This window comes from Microtus ochrogaster, chromosome 19 (genome assembly GCF_000317375.1).
Source record: "Microtus ochrogaster isolate Prairie Vole_2 chromosome 19, MicOch1.0, whole genome shotgun sequence".
Classification (NCBI taxonomy): Eukaryota; Metazoa; Chordata; class Mammalia; order Rodentia; family Cricetidae; genus Microtus; species Microtus ochrogaster.
The window spans coordinates 13767169-13782797 of NC_022021.1; the positions used below are offsets into that span (position 1 = coordinate 13767169).

The window sequence follows — 15629 nt, forward strand, 5'->3', positions numbered from 1 at the left end:
TTTTAAATAAAAGAACTTTAAGAAAAAATATTAAAAAGAAAATATCTTCACTAGATACTGGTTCTGATTTTTCTGATTCCTCTCACCTCTTCCTGGACCTTCACTCATGTGCACATACTGATACACAGACCCTCTGCTTTACAGATAGAAAATAAAGTAAAAATATGATAATTTTGTTGTAAGAGCCCTGTCACAACATTATGAGACAGAAAATCCTCATAGATGCCATTGGGTTTTGTTTCCTGTTGACTGAGAGTGCAGCCTATCCTGAAGTATAGTTTGTTCCCCCAGTAAGAATCTCATGGAGAAAACTAAATTTTCATTTACAAGTGATTATCAATTGGAGATAGTTTCTGTGTTACGGATAGGGTTATGTGACACTGTCTTATCAGTGCCTGGACAAAGCTGGTGCAGACCTGTGAAGGCCCTGTGTGTGCTGTGTCGGGCTCTGTGAGTTCACATGTGTGCTGGTCCTGTTGTGTTTAGAAGGCTTATTTATTCTGTTTTCTTCAGCATTTGGAACTTTATTTTCCTTCTACCTTCTTTTACTTTGCTCATGTGTCTAACAAACAGTTCAGGACTACTCTGTGGTAGCTCCAGCTCATTTGGCCCATGCTCTGGAAGCTGCTGACCAATCCTCTGTGACTGACTGGGCACTTGGGTCTTCAGCAGGAGAACTGCTGGATAGATGCAGAGGGCACCTGCACTCCTTCAGACCCATCTGCTACCACTGGCTGACTAGCATAGAAATCAGGAACTAGTGTAATCTAGTCTCTGTGAAATTGCTCCTTGGTCACAACCTTCTCAGCAGCAGCCTGCTCCTCCTTCTCAGTCTCCTCTTGCTTTCTGTAGAAGCAGAGACCGGGTATAACCTCCCATGATCATAGAAGACAGTATCACATATGTGGAGAACTTTACTAGCCAGCATTCAGGGCAGTATACTCTCTGAGTGAGTTCCCTTGCAGTGTGGATGGTAATGCCCACATAACACAGAGGAGAGTCTGCGTTACACAGAGCAATGGTGGGCAAATTGTCAAAATGCCTCTGGGAGGGACTAGGTGTCAGCCCTGGAATCAGGCACCACCAGAAGCTGTAGCTCTCTGAAGGCTGTCTGGGTCTGGTTAGTGAAGATCTCAGGCAAAAAGCAGCTAGCAATTGGAGTAGCTCCAGGGGCAGCAGCAAACTCAGCACAGCTGGGTAGGTGTTCCTAGATGCTGACATCAGCAGGGCTTGCAGTTTGTAACAATTGTCTGAGCTGTGAACAACAGCTTTTCTCAGGTCTTCTTCAGATTTATAATATAGATATCATCACTTTTCCTTGTCTAGACATACTACTTTGTATGGAAGTCAGTTAAGTGGGTTCCTGTGGCAAGGAGTTAGAGAACATCTTCCTCCTTCATCTGCAGGACATCAAGGGCTCCAGACATTGTGTGAGTTTCCTTTTAAGTTATGACGGGAATCAGGAACAACACCATATGGACCTGTTCGTGGGCAGCACAAAAAGATGGTTGAGTAATTTTAAATATGAAAACATGGTTAATCAACATTAGTTTTAATTAGTAACTACAATTAATTACTGACTTGCTGTCAGCTGCTGCATTTGATTCTGCTTACATTTCATTTAATCATTGTATTAGTCGGTGTTCTTTAGAGCAACAGAACGAATAGAACACACATACATACATATATTTAATATATATACATATAAATATATATTAAAAGGGAATTTCTTAGAGTAGCTTACAGTTGCTTGTAGTTTGGTGAGTCCAACAGTAATGTTTCCTGGTGCAAAAGCCATGAATCTAGTAGTTCAGGCCACAAGATTGAAAGCCTCACTTTAATTGGAATCTCGAAGAAGTGGGCTCTGATAATAGTAATGTCTCAGGAGCAAGATACATGAACTTACCTTTAAGACAGGGTAAACAGGCAAAAAGCAAAACTTCCTTCTTCCTTGTCTTTTACGTTGGCCACCTCCCAGAGCTGTGGGCTAGATTTAGGGTAGGTCTTGCAACCTCAAATGATGTACTCAAGAAAATCAGTTCCAGTGTATCCAGCTGCTTAGGTTTCTAGCTGATTCCAGATGTAATCAAGTTAATAACCAATATTAGACATCACAATCATTTAATGTATCATTTTGGAATATCGTTAAAGACAGTTTGTAGAGACTCAGACTTATGTTGTACTCTTGTTGTGTTTCTTGCTCTTAAGAATATTTTTCTGAAGCCCTTTCCTTCAGAGGTAGTGATGGACAAGAGTTAGAATAGATGTTGTCTGAGTAATCCCCCCTTTCCAAATTTTGTCTTTTGAAAACAAAAGGCAACTAAATGATCAAGCCAGAATATTTCAGAGTGGGATGATATCTTTGTCACTCATCTGTGGCTGTGAAGAGACATGATGACCAAGGCATTTCTAATAAAAGAAAGCATTTAGTTGGGGACTCACTTATAGTTCCAGAGGTTTAGTGTATTATCATCATGGTGGGAAGCAAACTGGAATGGTGCTGCAGTGGTAGCTGGGAGCTTTACGCTGTGATCCACAGGAAGGGGAGGGTGGCACTGTGCCTGGTCTAGGCTTTTGAAACCTCCAAGGCCACTCCCAGTGATGCACTTCCTCTAAAAAGGCCACAACTCCAATCCTTTTCTAAACAGTCCACCAACCAGAGACTAGACATTCAAATATATGAGCCTACTGGGCCCATTCTCATTCAAACCACTACAGATGTAGAGAGACAGCTTTCAAAGGAATCATGTAAGGCTGAAAAACGTATTTTTCAGCTGTGTTCATGATAAGTAGAGAGTCTTGCTTTATTTTTAATGTCTCTTGGACCGTTGTGCTGCCTTAAGCACACCACTGCCACTTCTCCTTTCACCCCCGCCACAGACTTGTTTTTATTACTCTTCAGCTGAGGACTGAAGCCTAGGATCACATTTGACATGATTTATAAGAACAAAGTAGCATGACATTTCACAATTTAAAACAGTATGATAGATTCCGTTATCCTGTGTGCACAAACTGATTTTTGGGAGCCCATTCTCTATGGAAGGATAACTTGCTCAGCCTTCCTACAGGCGAAGGGGCTTGGTCCTGCCTCATCTTGATATACCAGACTTTGTTGACTGCCCAAGGGAGGTCTTACCCCCCTGAAGAGTGGAGGGGGAGTGGGATTGGGGAAGTAGGGGGCTGGAGAAAGGGAGGGAGGGGGAACTGGGGCTGATATTGAGACTAGTATGTAAAATGAAAAAAAATTTAAAAAAAAGGATGACAGAAGTAACTTTGCATCTCTACAGATGGCTACTATAGCTTCTGTTTTACAAATGGCATAACCATGGCATCACTGGCACTTTAAATCACATTATTCTCGGTTCTCCTGCATACTTCCCTGCCCTCTGAGTAGGCCTGGTCATTCCTTAGACCAGTGACATGTGCACAGGTGCAGGTATTACTTTTAGGTAAACCCAATGAGGAAGCCCTTGCCATTCCCCAAAGTGGCCTCTCTTTTACTCTGCCTCTACAACTGGGCAGTGTTCTGATGGGGGGCACTTTGGGTAGCTTGAGTTCTAGAGTGGGAATGATACATAAGGGAAGCCAAATCCCACATAAAAACATGAGAGAAATAAGAGTTAAGTCATATTGATTCTAGATGGTATTGGCATTGTTTTTACAGTGCCTGAGTAGCAGAATCAATAATGAGGCTCGGAGCCCAGCAGTGTTTCCTTCTCGGTGAATTTATACTGACATCAAACACGACCTTCCTGGCAAAGGACACAACCTAGGAAAAAATTTTGAAGGTTTAGTGTTGAGTCATGTAGGTATGTTCCTGCAGTAGAGGGAGTCACTCACAGATTGCTCATCCCCTGATTACTCAAGAAATCGAGCAGACATGGAAGTTCACTATAATTCTGGCACTCTCAAGGCAAGCAGATTAGGAATGCAAAGTTATTATAAGTGACACAGCAAACCAAACTCAGCCAGCCTGAACTTCATGAAACTCTTTCCCCCATGTATGTTCCCAAAGAGAAAGAAAAAGAAAATACAGAAAGGAACTTGCATTACTGCCACCTCTCACCTACACAATCACCTGTAAGACATCCAAAGACATTTGTTCATCCATACTTCCTGAGTCTCTTCTTTTCTCTTTCCTTTCTTAAAATGTAACAGCAGTAGTTACTTGATCACACCTGCAAGTCATTTAAATATCCTGGGAAATAATTTATCTGAGCCTGAAAGCTTAAATTAAAGCTGTGAAGTGCTCCCTTATTATCTCTGTACCCATCTTGTACTTCAATTCCCTCCTAATGATGTTTGTTCTAGGTCTGCCAGCTTGAAAATTATTTCCTTGATGGAGGAAAAAAGACGTAAAAGAAAATATGAATAAATCTCCAGGATCTGCTATGCAGTGTAACCTTGTATCTTTTGTCATAAATTACAGACTTTTCCCAAGGGCTGTGGAATTGTTTTAAGCAAGTATGCATTTCTATAATATGCCAAGAATGGCTACTTATTAGGGATGAAGCCTAGTTTGGAAACTAGTGTTGCTGAAAATCTATACACAAGTACTCAAACAAATTACTAATTTGAGGTTGATGAGAACAACTTTTGTGGAGAACTCAGAGAGGCTCCTGAAACACTGTGCTGTGGAACACTCAGGTCAAAGCAGGTCTTAATCCCAGGCAGCCAAAGACAGTGCAAAGACAGGACTCTAAGCTCCTTCTCTGTCTGCTCTGTCTGTGTTTTGCTGTTGACTTTGTGTTGACAGGAGTAGAATCTGAGAATGTCTGCTATTGGTGATGGAGTTCAGTGTTCACCATGCTCGTTATCCTGTCTTCTCATCTATCACACAAGAGCAAGCTACTGAGATTTGCTTGGTAATTCACAGAGCTGATTTGAGCTCAGGTCATTCCCAGGGTCAGACACTGTGAATTTCCCTTTCATTTCTTATTGATGGATTTGTTGAGGACTCACACTAAATTTATAGTTTGAGCGATTACTGATTAGAATCTGTGATTTTTTCTCTCTTCACATTCCCTTTACATCTTTCGGGTATGCAGACTCATTTGTCACATAACTTTAGAAACTGTGCTTAATATAATAGTTTGCCTTTCTTGAATGTCACTGGCTTAAACAAATTCTAAGACAAACTGATTTTATCACGTGTGGTTTCTGTTGCCTCGATATAATATACTGTGCTCTTCCTAAATGATAAGAGGACCCACAGTAACATTGTCTTGCTTGTTATTTTGTAATCTTCATAATAATGGTTGTAATAATAAATCTGCTGGTCTGTCTTGTCACATGGGTACCCTGTCATCCTCTCTCTATCTCTCTCCCTCTCTCTCTCTCTCTCTCTCTCTCTCTCTCTCTCTCTCTCTCTCTCTCTCTCTTTCTTTCTCCTTTTCCCTCTATCTGTCTGTCTGTCTGTCTCTGTTTCTTTTTTCTCTCCTTCTTCTGAAGTGACAGTCTTTACCTTTCCTTTCCCCTCTTTATCTTTCCTCTCTTTCTCTGTCTCCCCTTCTCTCTCTTTCTTTCTCCCCCCACCCCCGCCTTCCATAACCCCTTACCCTTATAGTCTTCCTAATACCCACTAAATAAACACTATACCCAAGCTCTCTCGGCATGGTGTATATGTCTGTCTTCTTCTCTCTGAGGTCCCCCACACCAGAAGGAGAACTTGCCAGGGTCATGCCATCATGAATTATAACAATAATTGTTGAGTCTTCAGTGTGTATCACTGAGGTCTGCAGACACCTGATTCAAAAACATGCAGACTTATTATTTACAATGCAGATTAGCCAGCCCTCTGATGTGGGATCCCCCTCTATATGCTGTGATTACCATTAATGAATAATAAAAACTGGCTTGACCTGATAGGGCAGAACTTAGGTAGGTGGGGTAAACTAAACTGAATGCTGGGGGAAAGGAGGCAGAGTCAGGAGAAGCCATGTAGCCTCGCTGGAGCTGGACAGAACTTTAGCCGGTAAGCCACAGCCACATGGCAATACACTGATTAATAGAAATGAGTTAAATTAAGATGTAAGAGTTAGCCAATAAGAAGCTAGAGCTAATGTTATAAACATTAATTTAATTAATACAGTTTCTGTGTGATTATTTCAGGGCTGAGAAGCTGGGCACCAACAAGCAGCCCTCCTTGCAACAGCCCTCCTTTTCAGAAGCAGCTACACAATCAGCAGTGCACCAGGTGAACTGGAAGTACACAGACCCCTGATCAGAATCTATTTGCAAGTTCAAGATGGAGAGTGATTGGCTGTGATAATTGACCATTTTCTCAAAAAATACACATAAGCAAAATGTTTTTATAAATCTTTGTTATTTAGCGTGAGATGTAGAAAAATAAACTATTTAAAGCATCAAGTAATTGACTCATGTTGACTTGCTTTCTCACATTACAAAAATCAATAAAGTAGCTGCTATTACCTACTCAAACCCAAGAAACAGGTATTTGAACTCTGGGGATCTCAGTGCCGACAAACATGTTATTGTCAACTTTTCTGAACAGTATATTTTAAAGACTTCACTATAATAACTGCAATTCCTCTTCTGTGAGATCATTAAGAATTTAAGATGAGGATAGCATTGCTGTCCCCAAGTCCTGCAGCTGCTAGAGTACACATCAGGGTTCTTTTTAATCCTAAGGTTTTCTATTCCATTGTTATTTTGAATAAATCATTATTTCCTGAGCTGGGTTCATAGATAAACCTTCTTATTTTTTTTAAAAAAACTTTATTTTTAACATAAAATAATAGAGCTACTTTGTTTTATAGGGACAAAGAAGCTTTTCTTTCAAAATATAAAAATGAATTCAATAATAATATGTTCTTTGGTAAATTTTCTTTCTTTACTTAAGGTAAGATTTCATAGGGAAAATGAATATTATCTTGTCTATTTTTATTTATTTGGACCCATGACCACACTTTGCTAAAAAAAAAATATATATAAAAAAGCAAAAAAAAAAAAAACCCCAAACTATTGTACATGGGTCATTTACAATATGACTTAATAAGATATATTTTTCTACTTTGTAGAACTACTTCATATTCCAATTTATAGTATTTAGTTTTTTTACATACACTTCTACAAGTATCTATTTTTAAAAGTATTCACATAATCAAAACATTGATATAAACTTAATATTTAATACTTTTGCTATTTATAAATGTGTGTTTATATATATTTGTATATTTTTAACTGAGATTATGTTTTAGCTGTTTTTCTCATCACTATGACAATTTACTGAACACATGAAATTAAGGGAAGAAAGATCCATTTTGGCTTTAGAATTGAAAGAGAACAGCCCATTATGGTGGGAAACAATGGGTATAGGACATGCTTTTGGCATGGGGAGTTTGCACTTCAACTGGCTCTCATCTTGCCTGACTGACTTGACCAGATGCAGGGCCTTCTATAATTCTCAAGTTTCACCTCTATGGCCTGGTGTCCATAGCTAAGCTTCGTATCCAAAAGGTCCTGCAGCCTCTTATGCCAGCACCTTTAGCTGTTTAAATACTTAGCACGTATTTAAACAATTGAGACTTTGGAGCACTTAACATTTAAGCATAACAATATGGTATTTGTTCCTCCTCTTTTCTATGACACACATCTGTAGATCTTTTCAGATTAATAATTCAAACAAAAACAGTTTCAAGAAGCCAGCCCAAGTGATCTGATTACATCAGGCATATTAAGACTATTTTCCTTTTTCCAAAGACCAGATAGCATGAATTTAATCTCAATTTATTGGTTGCTTCTTTTTCTATGTCAAATTATCCTCTCTGCTTGGATTTCCACAGTTGCCACTAACCTTAGAGTTGTTTTGTGCACATTCACAAAGACAGACACAAGATAAATCAATATAAAGAGTCCCATGGAAAGAAAAAGCTGTGCTTCCACTGTTCATGAACTTTATCATTTTATTCAGAAGCGTTATTTGTCAGGGAGTGACTGCATGAAAGTACCCTCATGAATGCGCTTACTATAATTATAATAATTTGCAACAATTCAGCACGCTTGTAGTCAAAGGGAAGCACTCGTCTGCTTGCGCTTTTGTGTTTATTGATGTGAATGCTAGGCTCACAGGTGGTCACTGTAACCTGTGTGTTCTATTCATAGAAGGGCTTCAAACTATTAAACTAATTTGAAAAGACACGGAATACGAAATCAGCAAAGTCCCTTCTGATCTTTTTAAATGTCAGTAATGACCTCATAACAGTAGTATTTCTTTAGGGAGTGTGACAGAAACAGTGTTTTCAGGAAAGGAGTAGCTGTAGAGAATTTAATAATCATGCTAATGACTGGGGGAAGCTAAAAAGTCTTCTTGTTATAATTAGAGGAGCTGCCTTAGTGGTGGCTGTATAATCAGAGCAAAGGAAAGAGCAGCTCACAGGAGACACCACAGAGAAAGAGGCCCCGGAAAGCTACTTTTGCAAAGGAATGTCAGAGATAGAGCTGTCTAAACCAATAGAAACAGTAAACAGACATCCCACTTCAAATGATCAATAGAGAGGCGTCCATTGCCAGCTATGGCTGCAAATAGCAGTGTCCTGTTTAGAAAAAGGAATCAGTTCTTTAACAATTTGCCTTGTGTTGGGTGACAGTCTTTCTATTTGTATTCTAGAAAAGACTGACCCTAAATCCAAAGCAACAAATAGCTACAATTTTAAATTGAATTTAAATTGTTGCTTAGCCAATATACTTGGAGTCAACATAGTTGATAGTGGATCACATAAAAATAACAAGTCATGCAAATTTGCTTTTCCTAACAGTCAACCATCTTTATTCCTCCTACTGTATTGTCTGTGATATGAACATGAGAATGTTGACTTGATTTAAGTGGTGTCAGTACAAAGTAAGATCTGCATGACTAATGTTTGGGAAAATGTGGAGGAAGGGAAAAATGCCCCAGAGAGGGCACTCTTCACTTTGGGGGTAGAGAGTTTGTTAGACTATAGAATTTTCTAAACAATTGCTTTAAATAACTTCTAGAATATTATTATACACAAAATTTGCAATTGTAGGAGACTCTTATTTTAAAGGAATTTCTTTTACAACACATGCATCAGAAATGGAAAAGAGTAAATTTACATTTAAAATAAGCAAACACTGTAATACCAACTCTCAAGAGGTAGAAGAATTATAGTTATAAGGGGCCCTTAGTACCTAGAGAGAATATATCATAAATAGGCAAAACTCAGATTAACTCCAGACTATACTAATTCTTAAATTATGCTTTAGTTAGCAAATTAGTAGGAACATATATTTTCAACATGTAATAATTAAACAAAGCAAGTAACAGAACAGACGTTTGAATGAAAAGAAGGGAAACACAAATAGAGACGGCAAGGGGGATTTCAAAAAAGGTTTTTAAATATGCACACTAAAACAGAGTACATGTAAGTGGTACATTTCTAAAAATTTGCAAGAAATTTTCCTGCTCTTTTTGTTCCAGCTGCATCAAAAGAAACCTCCAAATCCATCCCTCCACATTGGTGTCTTGTCCCCCACAGAATGTACTTTGTCCAAGCCGGGTTTTTTCCCCCTTCTCCTCCCCACCTTCTTCTCTTTCTCCTCCTTCCAAAATCCTCACAGACATTTTCTTGTAGGTTGAGGGATAAAATAAGCAACTCAGCAGTTGAAGTGAGGGATTTTTAATGCAGATTGAGATTTGTGGGGAAAGGGAATAGTCAGAAAAAATACAAAGGTCGTTCCCACCTGTAATCACAGCACTTATGGTGCAGAGGCAGAAAGATAATCACAAACTTCCTGACCGTATATAGTGAGTCTGATGCCAGAGACTACATAGTGACACCTTGTCTCACAAAGCAACCACAAAACATACTTGCTTTCTATTGTGGAGATGTAAGCTAGAATGTCATAGCTCCCATGACAGCATGAATATAGAGTCACCTACATGGAGTGATTGACGTGCTTGGTTTTATCAGAGCAACCAAAATTCAATTGTGCAGGTGCTTATTCTGTTGCACTGGGTACTCACTGCAAGTGGAGTTAAACACATACATATGGTCTTTAATATACATTGTGTTCCCAAATAATAAGTAGTATCTAATATATTTGCTATGTCTAACTAAACTTGCCATCACCTTTGCTGGGTAAGCTTAAAAATTTAACCGCTATTATTTCTCTTTTCCATAACAGTGCTAGAAGAAATCTGAAACAGAAAAATGGTGCCATTGCAAGGAATGTCACTCCAGGCCTTATTTATTTATGATGCAGTCTTTTCTTACCCATGGGTAATACCTTCCAAGGTGTTCTGCTAATCTCTAAAGTCACAGATGATATTAAAGCCTGCAAGTACTATGAGGCCTTCTTAGTATACATATCTATAGTATAGGCTAGTTTATAAACTAGGCACAGTGAGAAATTAGTACCAATTATGATAAAATGGAGCAAGTATAATAATATACTGGAATGAGCTATTTAAAGCCTGATTTCCAAAAGTAGTTGATCTTGAACCTGAGCTTAAGGAAAGCAGAACCATGGACTACCTATCAATAATAATTTTTTGAGAGTAAAACTCTTACTGTAACAAGCACCCAAAGTCTATCATGTGAAAGACATCCCATGAACTGAATTTTATGAACAAGGTGAAATACCAAACCTGAGTCATACTGAGTAGAGTAAAATGTTGTGAAAAAAGTTATCCTAACCAATTACAATCTACAGTAAAAACTCTTGGGTATATTTTCTAAGATACTTGACATTGAGCTTTTTGCTAATTCTTCTTTTTGCATTGTGTGTACATATGTGTAGTGGCAATGGCAGAAGGCAAATAACAATTTATCTTTTAAAAATGTTAGATTCCCATGTGTTTTAAAAGAATTTACTGGCTGAATTTTCTTGGTAAATATTGCCCTCTTCTGTTCATTTCAAGGCCATTCTTGGTAGCGTGTGGCTTTAAACCAAGTATTGAAAGACTCAAAAACAAGTCAACAAACATCAGGCTGATAGGCCCTCATTGTCACGTGGACAGTCTCCTTCTTCCTCGGGCACTGCTTCCACAGGAGCAAAGATGTTGTATTTGGAACATGCAGGAACCAAACCCAGTATTTATTTACATTAAGCCAATCATTGGTGGCTGTTTTGTGGCAACAAATGAATCTTGCAGGATTTCCATGAAGATGATACAGCCCCATTTTAGTGATTACAAATAAAAAGATACTTTGAGAGCCTTTTTCCTGTGGGTGCAAAGAATGAGATGTGAGCTGGAGCACATTAAATTCAGCCAAGTTTCATTGCTGATTGAATGTTTAGCAAAATTCTTGCTCACGAGCAAGCCAGGATATTGCGAAAGCTTGCTTGTTGGTGAACTCCAGAGAAAATTTGCTCTTTTGCAAAGGAGATATAGTGTATAATTTTATTTTAAGATAGACCATTATATTATATAGCCGAGCGGTGGTGGCACACGCCTTTAATCCCAGCACTCGGGAGGCAGAGGCAGGCGGATCTCTGTGAGTTCGAGACCAGCCTGGTCTACAAGAGCTAGTTCCAGGACAGGCTCCAAAACCACAGAGAAACCCTGTCTCGAAAAACCAAAAAAAAAAAAAAAAAAAAAAAAAAAAAGCTAGACCATTATAATCATTTTCGACAACTAAAAAATGAAACTGTGACCACTTGGAAATACTCATCACAGGTCTATGAAACTATTTAGTGCTTTTGCAAAATGTTCTTTAAACTTATATCAGTCTTGAGAAAAGTTTCCAGAAGGCAAAGTTTCAGATGCACACTTCTTGTTATTAGGTGACAATAACATCTCATACATATTAGTTCATGGCTTACCCTGCTGCCTTCTTCCTAGTGTGTGCAGTTCCAACAAAACAATGATTTTAATTATACAATTCCCCTGCCAAGTACAGAAAAAGAAATGGAAGCCAATATTAGGGCGGAGTGTCCTTGTACCATAAGCCAAAACCAGCTCTCCTGTACCACTTTTCAAAATATTTAAACAAAGGCTAGAGGTGTTAAATTTCTTTGGCCTTCAATCATTTTAATTTTAATACATTGTTAGTCATGATCTCTATAACTTTCCAGTTTTTGCTTTGTACATCCCTTGTTTGCTTTCTGTGGCGTTTTTAGCATTTTAATAAAGGAAAATTACAAGAGTATATTTTATCAGCAGTATTCTGTTTTGAAATTATCTCAAAGCAAATGTGATTAAAATTTATCCCAAATGATAATTCCTTTAAAATTTCTCTTTAGCAAAATAATTTCTTAAGAAATCTAGAGCAGGTCAACATTCTTTCTTAAAATTTTCCTTTTGCTCTTTTTGTTGCATATATTCACACACTGAATTTTCTCCTCTGATAAAACACTAGTTTTATTCTGGCAGCAAATATGCAGAATTATATTGATTATAAGGAAAAGAAATGGGAATATAATATTTATATTTCTTGTTCTAACTGTTTTTCTTCATTGTATGACTTTAGTGATAAACCCAAAACCTTGCATCATCTCATCTTTCTTTAGCAGTGTTTCTTATCATTTAAAATACTTTTCCCCCATTTCTTCCCAGAAGCAAAAATGATTTTGTTTATTAGGTTGGTTGTTGTGGGGGAATGAACTGGGAGCGCTGTGAAAGTTGAGCAAGCACTCTACTACCAAGGTATATCCTCTGCCTCAAAAAGATTATTTTGACAATCAATTTGACAATGACTTTTTGAATGACTTCCCAGTTCATGTAAAGAAAAATGAAACTTAATACATGGTCTCTGCAACCATCTGACTTAATTTCACTCTCCACTTCCCTGTCATGAAACTCGTTATCTCCTTCTGTAGCAGTGGGTTCTTAACATTGCTAATATTGTGACCCTCATGTTATAGTTAACCCCAAACATAAAATTATTTCATTGCTACTTCATGGCTATAATTTTGCTACTGTTTTGAATAGTTATGTAAATATTGATGTGCAGGATATTTGATATGAGATCCCCAAAGAGATCAGAACCCACAGGTTGAGAACCATTACTCTATAGAATCCATCTACACAGGTTCCTTGCTGTCCATCAGGTGCCCTTTCCTGCTCAGAAGGTCCACACATGCTTTATCCTACATCACGGAGATTTGCTCTTTTTCTCAGGTACAAAACACCCTATCCTTCACATTTTGGTTGATACCTACTGAGAAAGGCCAACCTTTTAAGTTGCATTCTTTTATTAACTTTTGTTTAATGTTCCCTCCCATCAAAACACTTATAAAAATGCTAATTTGTTTATTTGTATGATCACATGTTCAGTCTGTTTACCAACATGTCCCTAGAGTAGTTGAATGAATGAATAAAGTTATGTACCTAATCAAAATTTAAACAGCATTGATTAATGTACTGAGCTAAAGGTAGATCTCAGCATAAATAAGAAATTATTCCAATAATTTATTCATTGAATTGGTGGCATAATAAATATTTATTGGCCATCTATTTTATTCCAACAACCTTCCTTATTTTTTAGAATATGGAGAATTTTTTAAAAACATTCTTATTGAGTTTTCTTCTGAGCACGAGTGAGAAGGTTGATGGGCAAGTCATGGGAAAAAATAGAAGCTCAAAAGTGCTACAGAGCAAAATAAGAAAGAGCAACTTGTGTGGCATAGACAGTACCAATTATAAATAGAGTAACTAGGGACAGCTTCATTAAGATTTTCAATCAATGGAGGATCAAACCAAGCTTACACTGCAAAAGATTCATTCTAGGAAAACAAAACAAAGAAAAACATACCAGCAATGGGGTACCTAGAGCAGAGAATAAGCCAAGAAGGAACAGCAGAGATAGAATATAAATTCTTGTAGGCCATTGCAACGATAAAGGCTTTTATTTTGTTTGAAATAGAAAGGCATTATATCTTTAGTGGCTCCTTCTCTCTCTCTGTGGATCAGAATAGTCTGCAGGGAACGTTGTGTGAAGCTTGGAAACTGTGAATTATACTGAATTATAGGAATAATGCAGTAGAGACGGCAGTGACTGAGTCAGGATGCCAAGTGGAAGAGGCAAACAGTGCTTAAATCCTATGCTAGAAATATCAGGTTAGGTGCATCTTCAAATGCTTCCCTAGAAAAGGCCAACAGGGAAGGCAGCAGCAGTAGTCCACCAAGTGTGGGATAATCTATGCATGGAGGAAATGCACTCACCACATTTCCTATAATAGTGTCATCTGTATTTTAAAGGTGTTACTTGGCGAATTTAAACTAGGGAGGAAGTTAAGCATGGAGAACTCAATCTCAAAGAAAAATGAAATTCTTCTTGAGAAAATGGGGAAGGGGGATTGTCATGCCTTTAGAAAAGTAAAATACTAAGAAATAAAGAACCAGAAGTTTTGACATGGAGATAACAGAAGGCAGCATGCTTCCTGAAGTAGCCCTTTCTAGAATAGGCAGTCTTCCTCTACTTATCCAGATTACGAAGACCTTAAAATTAGCACACACGTGGAAAATTATTGACATTGTAATGTGTAGGACAAGGAATAGGGCAAAGAGATAGATGGAGCACACTGAGCAAGGAAAATGATGGAAGAAGAGAAGGAAGAAAGAATTTTTTTTTTTTTGATTCTTAAAAGACCAAGAAATCAAAGGCTAAAGACAGACTCTCTTATCTTGAAGAGGAAGGAGATTGCATTTGACCTCTGTCAGGCCAGCCCAGAGATGTTCCAAAAAAAAGCCTTTGATTTGGGATCTGTCTCAAACAGACACATCAAAAATGAATTTGAAATACACCAAGTTAACAGATAAAATGTGCCAAGCACCATCATTTAAAATATAATAAGCATACATCACTGAGATAAATAATGTGTTAGACCAAAGAATTGTCATGTCAGGTAAAGGTAACATTTCTAAGAACACAGACGTACTTGGACAATGGAAGCAAGGAATTACCCAAACCAGTCCTTACCCTATACTTGTCCACAGTGGGTACCATTTCTTATCTGACATATTTTTGTTATAAAATAGTTACAAGAATAGAGGACGTTAGTAGATTCTACAACATGACATCCCTTGATTCAAAAGGACGTTCTAGATAAACATCTTTATACAATGAAACTTTACAGATGAAATGAGGACGTATATTTCAAAGAGAGCCAACAGCTTTGGAAGAGAAATCTGTCAGCAGGGAGATTTTACTTATTACTCAGTGTTAGACAATGTGACTAACAATACCTCAATTTCAAGCTGAACACACTGAACCTGATAGAAGAGAAAGTGGGAAGTACTCTACAACATATGGGCACAGGAGATTGCTCCCTACGTATAACCCCAGCAGCACAGACATTAAGGGCAACATTGAAAAAATGGGACCTCCTGAAACTGAGAAGCTTCTGGAAAGCAAAGCACACTGTCACTGAGACAAAAAGGCAACCCACTGACTGGGAGAAGATCTTCACCAACCCTGCAAAAGACAAGGTCTGATCTCCAAAATATATAAAGAACTCAAGAAACTAGACTTTAAAATGCTAATCAACCCAATTAAAAACTGATCTGAACAGAGAATTCTCAGCAGAAGAAGTTCAAATGACCAAAGACACTTAAGGTCAACCTCCTTAGCGATCAGGGAAATGCAAATCAAAACAACTTTGAGATATCATCTTACACCTGTCAGAATGGCTAAAATCAAAAA

The 15629-nt window shown here is 37.9% G+C and overlaps 1 pseudogene; it reads right to left on the reverse strand.

Annotated features, from left to right (window-relative positions):
- Positions 1 to 580: 580 nt before the first annotated feature.
- LOC113457170 lies at positions 581 to 1427 on the reverse strand (annotated as a pseudogene).
- Positions 1428 to 15629: the final 14202 nt, after the last annotated feature.